This window comes from Spea bombifrons, chromosome 1 (assembly GCF_027358695.1).
Source record: "Spea bombifrons isolate aSpeBom1 chromosome 1, aSpeBom1.2.pri, whole genome shotgun sequence".
Taxonomy (NCBI): domain Eukaryota; kingdom Metazoa; phylum Chordata; class Amphibia; order Anura; family Pelobatidae; genus Spea; species Spea bombifrons.
In genome coordinates this window covers 43,363,917-43,374,362 of record NC_071087.1, presented here as the reverse complement: position 1 = coordinate 43,374,362, position 10,446 = coordinate 43,363,917, and positions in this window count along the sequence as shown.

The following is a 10,446-nucleotide window of genomic DNA, read 5'->3' as shown; positions in this document are numbered from 1 at the left end:
AAACATATTCTTTGAAATGTACAGTATAGAAAAATTGAGCACAGAAAAGGTAGTCTAGACATAGACTTTTCCATCTACTAACAATAGGACAGAGATAAAATAATGAGCAGAAATAATCCTGCAGATCCACCTTTGCCCGTGGTATGCATTTGAAGTGGGTTCTTTAAACATATAGATTGCTTGTTTTAATCCGTAAACACAGTTACATGGATTTATCATATTGAAAGCAGATCTGTCGCTCACTGTTGGTTTTGGAGAAAAGAAACAGATCTGCTTCAAATATGATAAAGACTGAAAGAAAAGGGTTAAGTGAGAGAGGGAAAATAAAATAGTGGGGGGTGTAAAAAAAAGAGTAGCAAAAAGTGAACAGGTTAAACATTACAATCTCTAAAAATTATTACAGTGATTTGCTCATGGCCTTTAATAACCCTGTTGCCTGAGCAACACCAAAAAGTTATTCAAACCTTTTTATTTAGAATCTATGTGATTTCAGGACAAAGTGTAAATAATTCTAAAATACTGCTTTTTAAATCATGTAAAATGCCACTGTTTATTATTTTAATATTATTTTTGGTATTAGAGAAAAAGCATGATTATGTCTTGAAAGAAGTTATTATAATCACACAATAGCTCCTTTGTGTAATATTCATCCATAAAAGAAAATTAATGAAAATCAGGTGATTCAGCATCTACAGAAAGATAAAAGAATGGATGGAGGGGTTGAATATGACAAGTATAAATGGTAAATGTGTATTAATAAAAATAGGTTTAAACTCAAAATATTAGACATAGGAAATGTATGGCTGCAATAAGTGGAATTTGCAAGTGGAATATTACAAGGGTAAGAGAATTGTGATATTGGCAATATTTATAGACGTGAGTATATATATATATACCTTAAACCTTTAACTTTTGTCCAGAACATTATATTTTAGTTTTACCAATCATTGTATAGGCACAGTGGCTGGAGTTTAACATATATGATACAGAGTAATTCTCTAGAAAAGTGGATAGGGGCAGAGGGACTTGGATACTGTAGAAGGAAATAGATCTCAAGATCTAGTAGTGTGCCATATAACAAGCTAGGGTGATAAGTCTCAAGTTAGAAAAACAGCTGGGAACAAGAGGCATCATTAGACTTGTGCATTCGGATTGGTACAAATGTCAGAAACGAAGCAGTTAGCTCCAAACCTTTGTTGGCATTTTGTTGTTTTTTTTCACTCTCACTCACTCTCTCAATCTCTCCCTACATTTTCCCTCAACGCATTCCATGCCCCTGTCTTTTTTCCACAACGCCGCTTCTTGTCTTGCCTCTTCTTGTTCTTCTGTCCTCTGTATTCTTTTTTCTGTCTTGTTCTTGGTCCACTTCTCCCCTCTCTATCCACTCCAGTAACCAGGCCCTCTGGAGTGCTTCTTCAACATGCAGGAGCCTTGGTGGCATGGTCCACACTTTTGCAGAAGTACTCCAAGAGGCCAGAATAATGCTGAGCTATCCACAGAAAAATCAAAGTGTTTCCGCACCTCTCTTTCTCCTAAGGTTTATCTGCATTATTCTCCCTTCTTGGAGTACTTCTGCAAAAGCTTCCAAGAGCACTTGCACCCCCCCCCCACACACACACACACCACCACAGGGACAGCCTTTCCCCATTCCTCCAATCAGGGGAGAGGATTGCACAGAGGCTCTGCCCTTTTGCAAAATTGCTTTGGAAGGCCGGGTTAATGGAGCAGATAGTGTGGAGAAGTAGACCAAGAAAGAAGACAGAAGGAAGAATACAGAAGAACCAGAAGCAAGACAAGATGTGGAGCTGCAGAAAAGAAGACTGGGCACAGAAGTGGTTGGCGGAGAAGGTAGGGAGACATTGTGAGGGAGGATAAGCGACCTCTGAAAAAGTCCTCTGAAATTTGTCCATACTTAATGGGCAGGAAATTAAATTCGTCCAAGCAAAAACATCAGAAAACAAATGGACCAAAAATGAAACAAAAAATTTGTCCAAAAGGTCCATGTGCTGAAGTCCAATAATCATACCTGGAAACTCTCTGTGTTTGACCTGGAGTCTCTAGGTAAAGAACTGATTCCTTGAGTCTCTTAGTCACTCTTCTGGTTCTCTAGGGCAGGGGAGTGGCATTTAGCCACACCTGCTCCCTGCCCAATTCTTCCACTCTCACATGGGAGAATATATAAAAGACGAAAAAATATATATTTTATACATATATTTTGTAGTTCAACTAATTTCTATCATTCTTGGAGTTTCTTTTGGATTATTGAGAAAATAGGTAGTTGTTCTTGTACATGCTGTTCATTCACTCTCCAGACACTGTTGGGCTGCTCATGTCTTATATGTTCACTCTCTGCTGAACATTTTTAAGACAGCTGGAGGGGGCTTTGTAAGGTACATGACGTAAGCAGAAAGCGAACTATGATTTGTGTTAAGTGGTGTGTATATTTTTAATCCAGCTGGGTTATGGGTTTTTACATCTGTAGCTAATTGCAGTTTGCGTACTTTTCCTGGCAGAAGTAGTCCAAGTCATACAGTCACCACAATTCATGATTACGCCAATGAAGCTCTTGAGTACAACACAGTAAGACACTTTGGAGAACTTACAATAAACAGAGTTTAAGGATAATGCTGCTGGTAGCAATTGGCAGATTGGTTTATAGCAAAAAGGACTATATTGGATTGTGGATTATGTTGTTTATGTGAGCAGTGTGGAAAGTACTGATTGTGTGTGCTCAGACACTATTACCAGAAATGTAATAAATGCTTAGTCTCATGGTGATTGTATATTTTTTTTATTTAGCAGTTTTGTTGCAAATGCAAATTGGCTTTTTTTAAGGGCTGAGTTTTATTCCAAAATTCACATTTCTCAATAGCCTGCAATTTTCTTTAAATAAGACACCTACAGTTGACATCTTTTTAGAGTGGGCTTTATTGGAATTAAATTAGCACAAAATGTGTGTTTGTGTCATAAATATGTGTATGAGAGTTGGCAGGCATATCTGAAAACGTTATTCTGTATGCAAGCTCTTCGGCAGCCTTATGTGGAACCACGATAAGTAGGCCTGGACTGGCCATCAGGTTAATGCCAGATGGCTGGTGCACCTGATGACTACACGTGGCTGTGATTTCTTGGCCTCTGGGGTTACAGTGCCAGGGCCAATGTTTACCCCAGATGGTCTACCATATGGGTTATTTATAAAACGCAATGATTATTGGGGGGGGGGCAATTCATATGCAAAGTTTTAGAAGTGGCATTATCACCAAATCGACTGGTGATGAATGGTCCAACCTCCTATAATTTCATATTGGTTGCTACATGATAAGGCCACTTTTAACACCACATTTGGTTTGTATTAAGAGTTTTAGGCACTAAAAGTGATTGTGTATTTAAGCACATTATTCAGTGTTTATTATCACTAACAATTAGGAGAAAGCAAAATCTTATGACCATTGCTTACGATCACACTGCAATAAGTTCAGTAGTTCTTTGTCACATACATGACCAATGTAATATTTTGCTTGTCAAATTACATTATGCATTACCGCATTGACATATAGTGCCAATCTCTATGTATGGATGTTGTGCAGTTTGCATTATTTTCACTTGCGAAGTTTGTGTATGTTTTTTTTTTAATAGTATTATATGAAGAGGAACAGATTCAGCATAGCCTTTCAGGGCCAAATTATTTAGAAAATTCTCAATCATTGGATTTGTGTCTGCAGTGAATTTAACCCACTTGATTGTCTGTAGATTAGTCTGTTAAATATGTTGTTAGAATCATTCATTGGGATTATAGGTAAAGTGTACACAACAAGAAAAAATAAAGCAATTCACTAAAAAGAGATTCAGATATTATAGAATTTTCCATTATCAAGACACTGAACAGCTGCTCAACAGCCTGCTGTGCTTCAGCACATAAATAGTTAATTACAAATTGTGCATTTCTGTTTTTCTAATTGTAGGCATATTTGCAATATATTTTGTTAAATGCATGCTTCTATATTTTTTATTTGTAACCACAAGTGTATTAAATTGCACAAAGTAACTAATGGCCAGTGGCCCCCAACTGTCTCTATAAGGCTAGGTTTCCACTTGGGTTTTTGTCCGGCGTTTTTTTCTTGATGAAAAACGCCAGGAAAACTGCCAAGAAAACTGCCGCTGCATTTACCTGCGTTTTGGCGTTTTTTCTGCAGTTTTTTCTGGCGTTTTAGCCTTTCTGTGGAAATTGCTTTTTTTGACCTTAGGCAGTTTTTCCAGCCTTTACAAGTTAGAAGTTTCACCCAGCTAAAAGGGATTAGGATAAATGGCAAGTATCTGCCCTCTCCTGCTGTCATTTACTTGGTAGACCCTTTTGTCTCTTTTCTGTGGTTTGTAAGGCATGCTTTATTTCGAATGTCTGCTCCTCTGGGAAGATTGGCCCCAAATGATGGTGCAAATTGTTTGCTGTTGCTTTTGGCACGCAGGATCCGGTCGCGTATGTTTGTTTGTAATGGCATGTTTGTTCCAAATGGTGTAAAATTCAATATGAACCAGTCCAGGACTTTGTTTTGTGTGAAACTGTTTGTTTTCAGCCTATTTCTCGTAGGACACACAGATACTGGGTCCATCCTCTGCATTGTAACTGTGGAAAAAACGCCATAAAAAACGCCAAGGCAATAAACCCACATGGCTTTTTCATGGCGTTTTTTCTCTCCCATAGACTTCTATTGGAGAAAAAAAGCCAAGATTTCTTGCAAAAAACGCCAGAGTGTCAACATGCTGCAGTTTTGAAAAACTGCCACAGAGCCCAAAAAAGCAGAAAAACGCCAAAGAGGACTAAAAAAACGCCAAACAGAAAAACGCCAGGTGGAAATGGCATTTTGCGATTTCCTATTGAATTACAGCTAACATCTGGCTGCATGCGTTTTTCACAAAAAAACGCCAGGTGGCGCTATTGGCGTTTTTATAGGCGTTTTTAGCTAAAAAAACCCAAGTGGAAACCTAGCCTAAAGGCATCTCAATTCAGAGAAACTTCTTAATTGAATTGCAAACCTTTCCAACTTAAGTTAAACCCTAAAGACACAGTGAAAGCTCACATATTTCCTAACTATTTAAAAACGCCTAAATTCCTACATTAACACTTAAATTCCTACATTATCTTACTAATGTGCATTGTAAATATCTCCTGCTATCTGTTGTATTTGCGTAGTAGCTATGGTTACTTACTAAACAGACTATAATACTTTGTATACACCGCGTTTCCTTAGCCCCTTAATGACAAAGGCTGTACATGTACGGGCTCAAAATGCATTGTTTTCAATGGGTTTAGGGACCGCCCATTGTCCTTAAGGGGTTAAACATATCATGATTTTGTAGTCTTCCCTTAGTATTATATCACTAGGTTTACTCAGTAAATGCTCTGTAATCCAGTAACTGATGAGTGAACAGGCTGATAGAAACATAGAATGTAACGGAAGATAGAAGCCATTCATCCCATCTAGTCTGCCTGCTTTTCCTGATGTTTAGTCCTTGGTCTCATCATTGATTCAGGATAGCCTTATGCCTATCCTATGGATTTTTTAATTCCCTCACTATGTTATCCTCTATCATTTCTGGGGGGTGGCGATTCCACTTATCTACCACCCTGTCAGTAAAGTAAACCTTCCTTACATGATTCCTAAGCATTTGACCCTTTAGTTTTAGATTATGACATCTTGATGTAGTTACCAACACAGATCTAAGCCGTGGAAAATAGTTGGGGGCCACTGTAAATCACTGTAAATGTAAATCACATTATAAGGTTCTGTACTTCTGGCTTTGTTCTTTCCCTTTTCATGTTTTTCTTTTGAGGTGTTTATTGATTGATTGTCCACTTTAAAAAACATTTGCAAAAACTTGTGTTTGAAAGTACCGTGATTTAATAAATATTACTTTGCCACAGAAACAGTAAATGAATTGATGTTTTGATATGTGGGCTTTTGGATAATCGCTTAATCTCTCCTCCATACAAATTTTGTTTTAGATCCCCTGAGATCAGGAGATTATCAGAAGAGAAGGTCAAATAGCAGGATACGTCATAAAAAAAAAAGTCTACTGAAAAAGAAAGAAATCCATATGCTGCAGATGTCAAGCATGTAGATGTAGATTTCGAGTTAAAGTCAGTGTTTTTCCCTCTGTGCGGCTTGTCTCCATGGTACCAAATTTATAACATTCATCCTGACATTACATCGCATTACCTAATATTTACCAAAGTGAGCAAAATCAGTGCTGGATTGTAGGATGTGACTCACTAACGGTGGGCAGTTAATAGCTTGACAGGCATTTTAAAAAGACTAAATAGTTAAATATACATGGCCGCCTACCTAATTCTTGTATCCGTCGGCAGCTACAATGTAAGCTCCTGTTATATGGAAGAACATTTTGCTACTTGCACACATACCGGTATATAAGCACATATTCTATGTTGAATGCCCGTGATCATATGTGCTCTAACATTAAAAATGTAAAAAAAAATAAAAAAAATAAAAAAAAATGTTGAGGAACATGCATTCCTCTCGAGCTAAACAACAGGGAAAAATCTGATGTCCGTTAACACCCTTAAAATGACAACATCACAATGTGCAGTTCTTGTTGAAATGAGGTTTGTCATCCCCATGGAATGTAAGACAAATAGAAATGTCTATATTCAGAGTATTGCTTGCAGAGAACAGTGAGCGCAACGGCGATGTAGGCTGCGTCAACTGCGTCACCTTCACATTTATTGGAAAAAGAAAATCACGAAAACCAGTTATCTGAGGACATAAACAATACTTGTTCATAGCTTGCCAGAAATCAGTAAATGCGCTTGGCTTTACTTTTTGGCTGATTATGAGCAAAATATATGCTAGAAAAATGTCACTTCTAAATATATTTCTAATAACATTGTCAGATGTAGTGTGTATTTTTACATCATTTTTTAATACAACTAGGAAGTTTAAACATTCAGTTCAGCTCAGGGGACATGGTGGTGGTAGGTTTTATGTGGTTGTAAGCAGAAAAATATACGGAGCTCATCTTTAACACAAGAAATGCGCAGCATTAAAAGCGAGTGAACTATGTTGTTATATATATATATATACAGGGCCGGCCCTACAATGGAGCCGACTGGGGCAATTGCCCCAGGCGGCACTTTAGAAGGGGCGGCACTTTGGCATTTTAAACTTCGCCCCAGGCGGCGTTAAGTCTTCGGCCGGCCCTGTATATATACATTATAGTGATGTAACACACTGAATTTTGTTCTTGCCTGTGAAACCTCCGAATAGGTCCCCATGCATTAATGCTGCTCCTCCACATCTGGTGTCACATAGGTATTGACTCCCTTGTCATTGATTGTATAGGCCTTTTTAAAACTTTAACCATGGCTATTCTTCATATCCAGCTAGAAGCCATCCTCGGCCAGGAGGTGTAAGCTCCTCACGAAACGTCTCATGTTGGACTACTAATATGTTATAGATTAAATTAATATATAAATAAACATAAGATAATAAATCTCTTCTGTCCCTTTAAGCGTGAAGATTCAGACATCATTGTAATGTGAGTGATAGACTCTTTGCTTTTCATTTAGAATTCCCAACAGGAATTTAATTTGTGAAAACATGTAAAGTTAAGTACTTTAATAACATCATGATGACTAGTCGCTAGCATGATTAACCTAACTAACCTTTGTAAACCAAATTTATCAAATCGTCATTGGTGCCCCTCTAAGCCTAATCACATTATTTTAATTTGAATTCTGTCTGGAGTATGGCTAATAATTGAGTTTAAATGTTATTATAATAGTGCATAATCCTTAAGAATTTACAGACTATGTTTAACTCCAAAAAGCACGTACAAATCTGATTGACGTCAAGGGAAGGCTAGAAATTAGAAGCAACAAATTGCTTTTAGTGGAACAATAGATAATACCTAAAGGAGTGACTTTGGTCATATAAATATTTCCAATACAGATTTTTCAGGCATTACGAAGAATAATAATAACAACAATAATAATAAATATGGCTGTTTTCTGGCACAGTGGATGAACATTGTGAGCCTATAGAGGTTTCTGGGAGCTACTGATGTGAAAGCAGCCAACATGCACCTACTCATCTGTTCTTCACGTTATCAGTTTCGTAAAAAGGCCCACTTGGGTTGTTTATTGGAAAACGTATAACTTCTGTTTACTGGTATTGGAATTAACCACAATCCCAGTTTTTGATTAGTGCAGAGAAACATTTAGAAATGGGAGAACCTCAAAGAGATAACAGAGAATAATAACAGAGAACCTGTGCATACGGGAGCAAAAGAACGTTACCACAATTTTAGTAGCCTTGTATGCTAATGTGAGCGTTATAAATTATTCCTAAATAGACAAAATATAGGGAATCCATTAGAAATATCCACCATAGAATTGGTTAAAAGTTAATTCACAAATAAAGCCAGATCAATAGCTAATTGAGTGGATCAGTGAAGCTTGTTAAAATGCTTCTAATGTCTCACCATAGGTTTGAGATGTAGAGATAAATAAATTCCTACTAAAGTAGTATATCTCTAATAGTAGCTATAGCTCGAATCTCGAGGGAAGAGTATTCATTCAGTGCACAAATAAGTACACTTAAGAGATACAAACACATTCTTCGTTTGGTAGCAGTTACAACGCCGAGCTGGCACCCTGCCCAGGGTGTATAATCCTTGAAAGCAGATATACCAACAAGAAAATGGATAGGGATAAAGATCTCAAAATAACACAAGATTAAAACGTAAAATTCACACAAGTAATACTTTCAGATGCTCCTTTTTTAGCACCATAAAAAATGAAGATTTTTTGTGTGAGTGCAATGCTTCACAAGGTAAGCTCCAGACATAAGACAAACGTGGAGAAGAGTATTAACACATTTTGAACAACAAAAAAAAATGTATATACTGGTATAAATCCTAAGTGAATCAAAATACCTTTGTTTGAAGTGTATGTTGCTGAACAGAAGGTTTCATCAGAGGCTTCCTGTATGACATCATATATAACAAATGTAATGGAGTTAAGGCAGAAGAAGCCTGAATTAAGGGGGTCTGGGACAAACATCCACACCAGGAGAAGAAAACACAAATGGCCGTAACAGAGACCGGAAGAGCTGCACGCTTTTTACATGGCAGCGCAAATACTGGAATGACATATTAAGTTTTAGGAAGTGTCATGATGGCACTTTAAATAAATGATCATAAAAAGTAGTATGCATGGTTAATATGTCCATAGTTGTTGACTAGTAAAACAGGGGGTACATATGGTAACTAGAAATGCTGGTAACTAGATTATGCTGGTAATGTAAATCCATACAGTAAATAAAAAGTGTGCTATTCTTTCACATATGGGGAGTAATTGAACCTCTCATTCAGAACATCGGGTGGATATTAAGATAAATTAACAAATAAGTTGAAGCAGTTTTTAATGAAGTTCGTTAGTCTGTGTCCCTAGTCAACTTGTTAATACCAATTTAATTTTGTTTTGATTGTAAAAATATGCTCTCAGATGTCAGCTAATGAGGTTTCCATGAAACAATTTATGGAATTATCATGTTCAGCGATCGCACTTATAAACCTGTTAGACCTACATAAATCCAACACATATATTGTTTCAGGAAGCTGTCCTAACTTTCCAGGAAGTGTAGCAAATGGACCATAACGTGAGAATTTTTAAGACTTCCTTGCACAGAAAATATTGTGAAAGAAACAAGAAGGACATATTATATGTACATATGACAAGCAAGTTTATGGTAAAAAAAAAAAAAAAAAAGAGAGACTTCTTCACGGAAAAAAGATTCTTCAACAATTCCGAAAGTTGGAATGTAAGTGTAAGAGGAGGCAGAGCACAAGTGTAAACAGGTGTCTGGTCTAGGCCTGCATTTATCTTACTCCAGACTCACATACTGGTGTATAATAGGCAGTAAGGTGTAATGTCTCTTCATCACTCTTTCAGCAAAAACCTCAAGGATCACAATCATGAGGTATTAAATTGTTGTAGATACATGCATATTAACATATAGCTACTGATCCTAAAGGTTAAATCAAAAATAAAGAGGTGAGCCTAGGGTTAATGGCACCAGAGTGCAGTATTTTTTCCGCACGCCACCCTCTCCTATTAAAACACATGCACATAATAACACAAAACTCACTCTAACACCATACATTTACACATACTGTCTCCTTCCTCTTGCACCACTTACCCTATGCTCACCCCTGAAACCCTAATGCTCACATACATGCTGACATCAAATATTGACACACACTCATGCTAACACCTGGGTACTGTGCACCTGCGGCACCCGCCTTAGCACTCCCCTGACGATATATATTCAGGCTGTCAAGGCAAACTCTTGAGGGCTGAATGGCTATTAATACTTGAGCACAACAAGGAGGAGAACCCCAGACATATTTTCATATTACAGTACATAATCC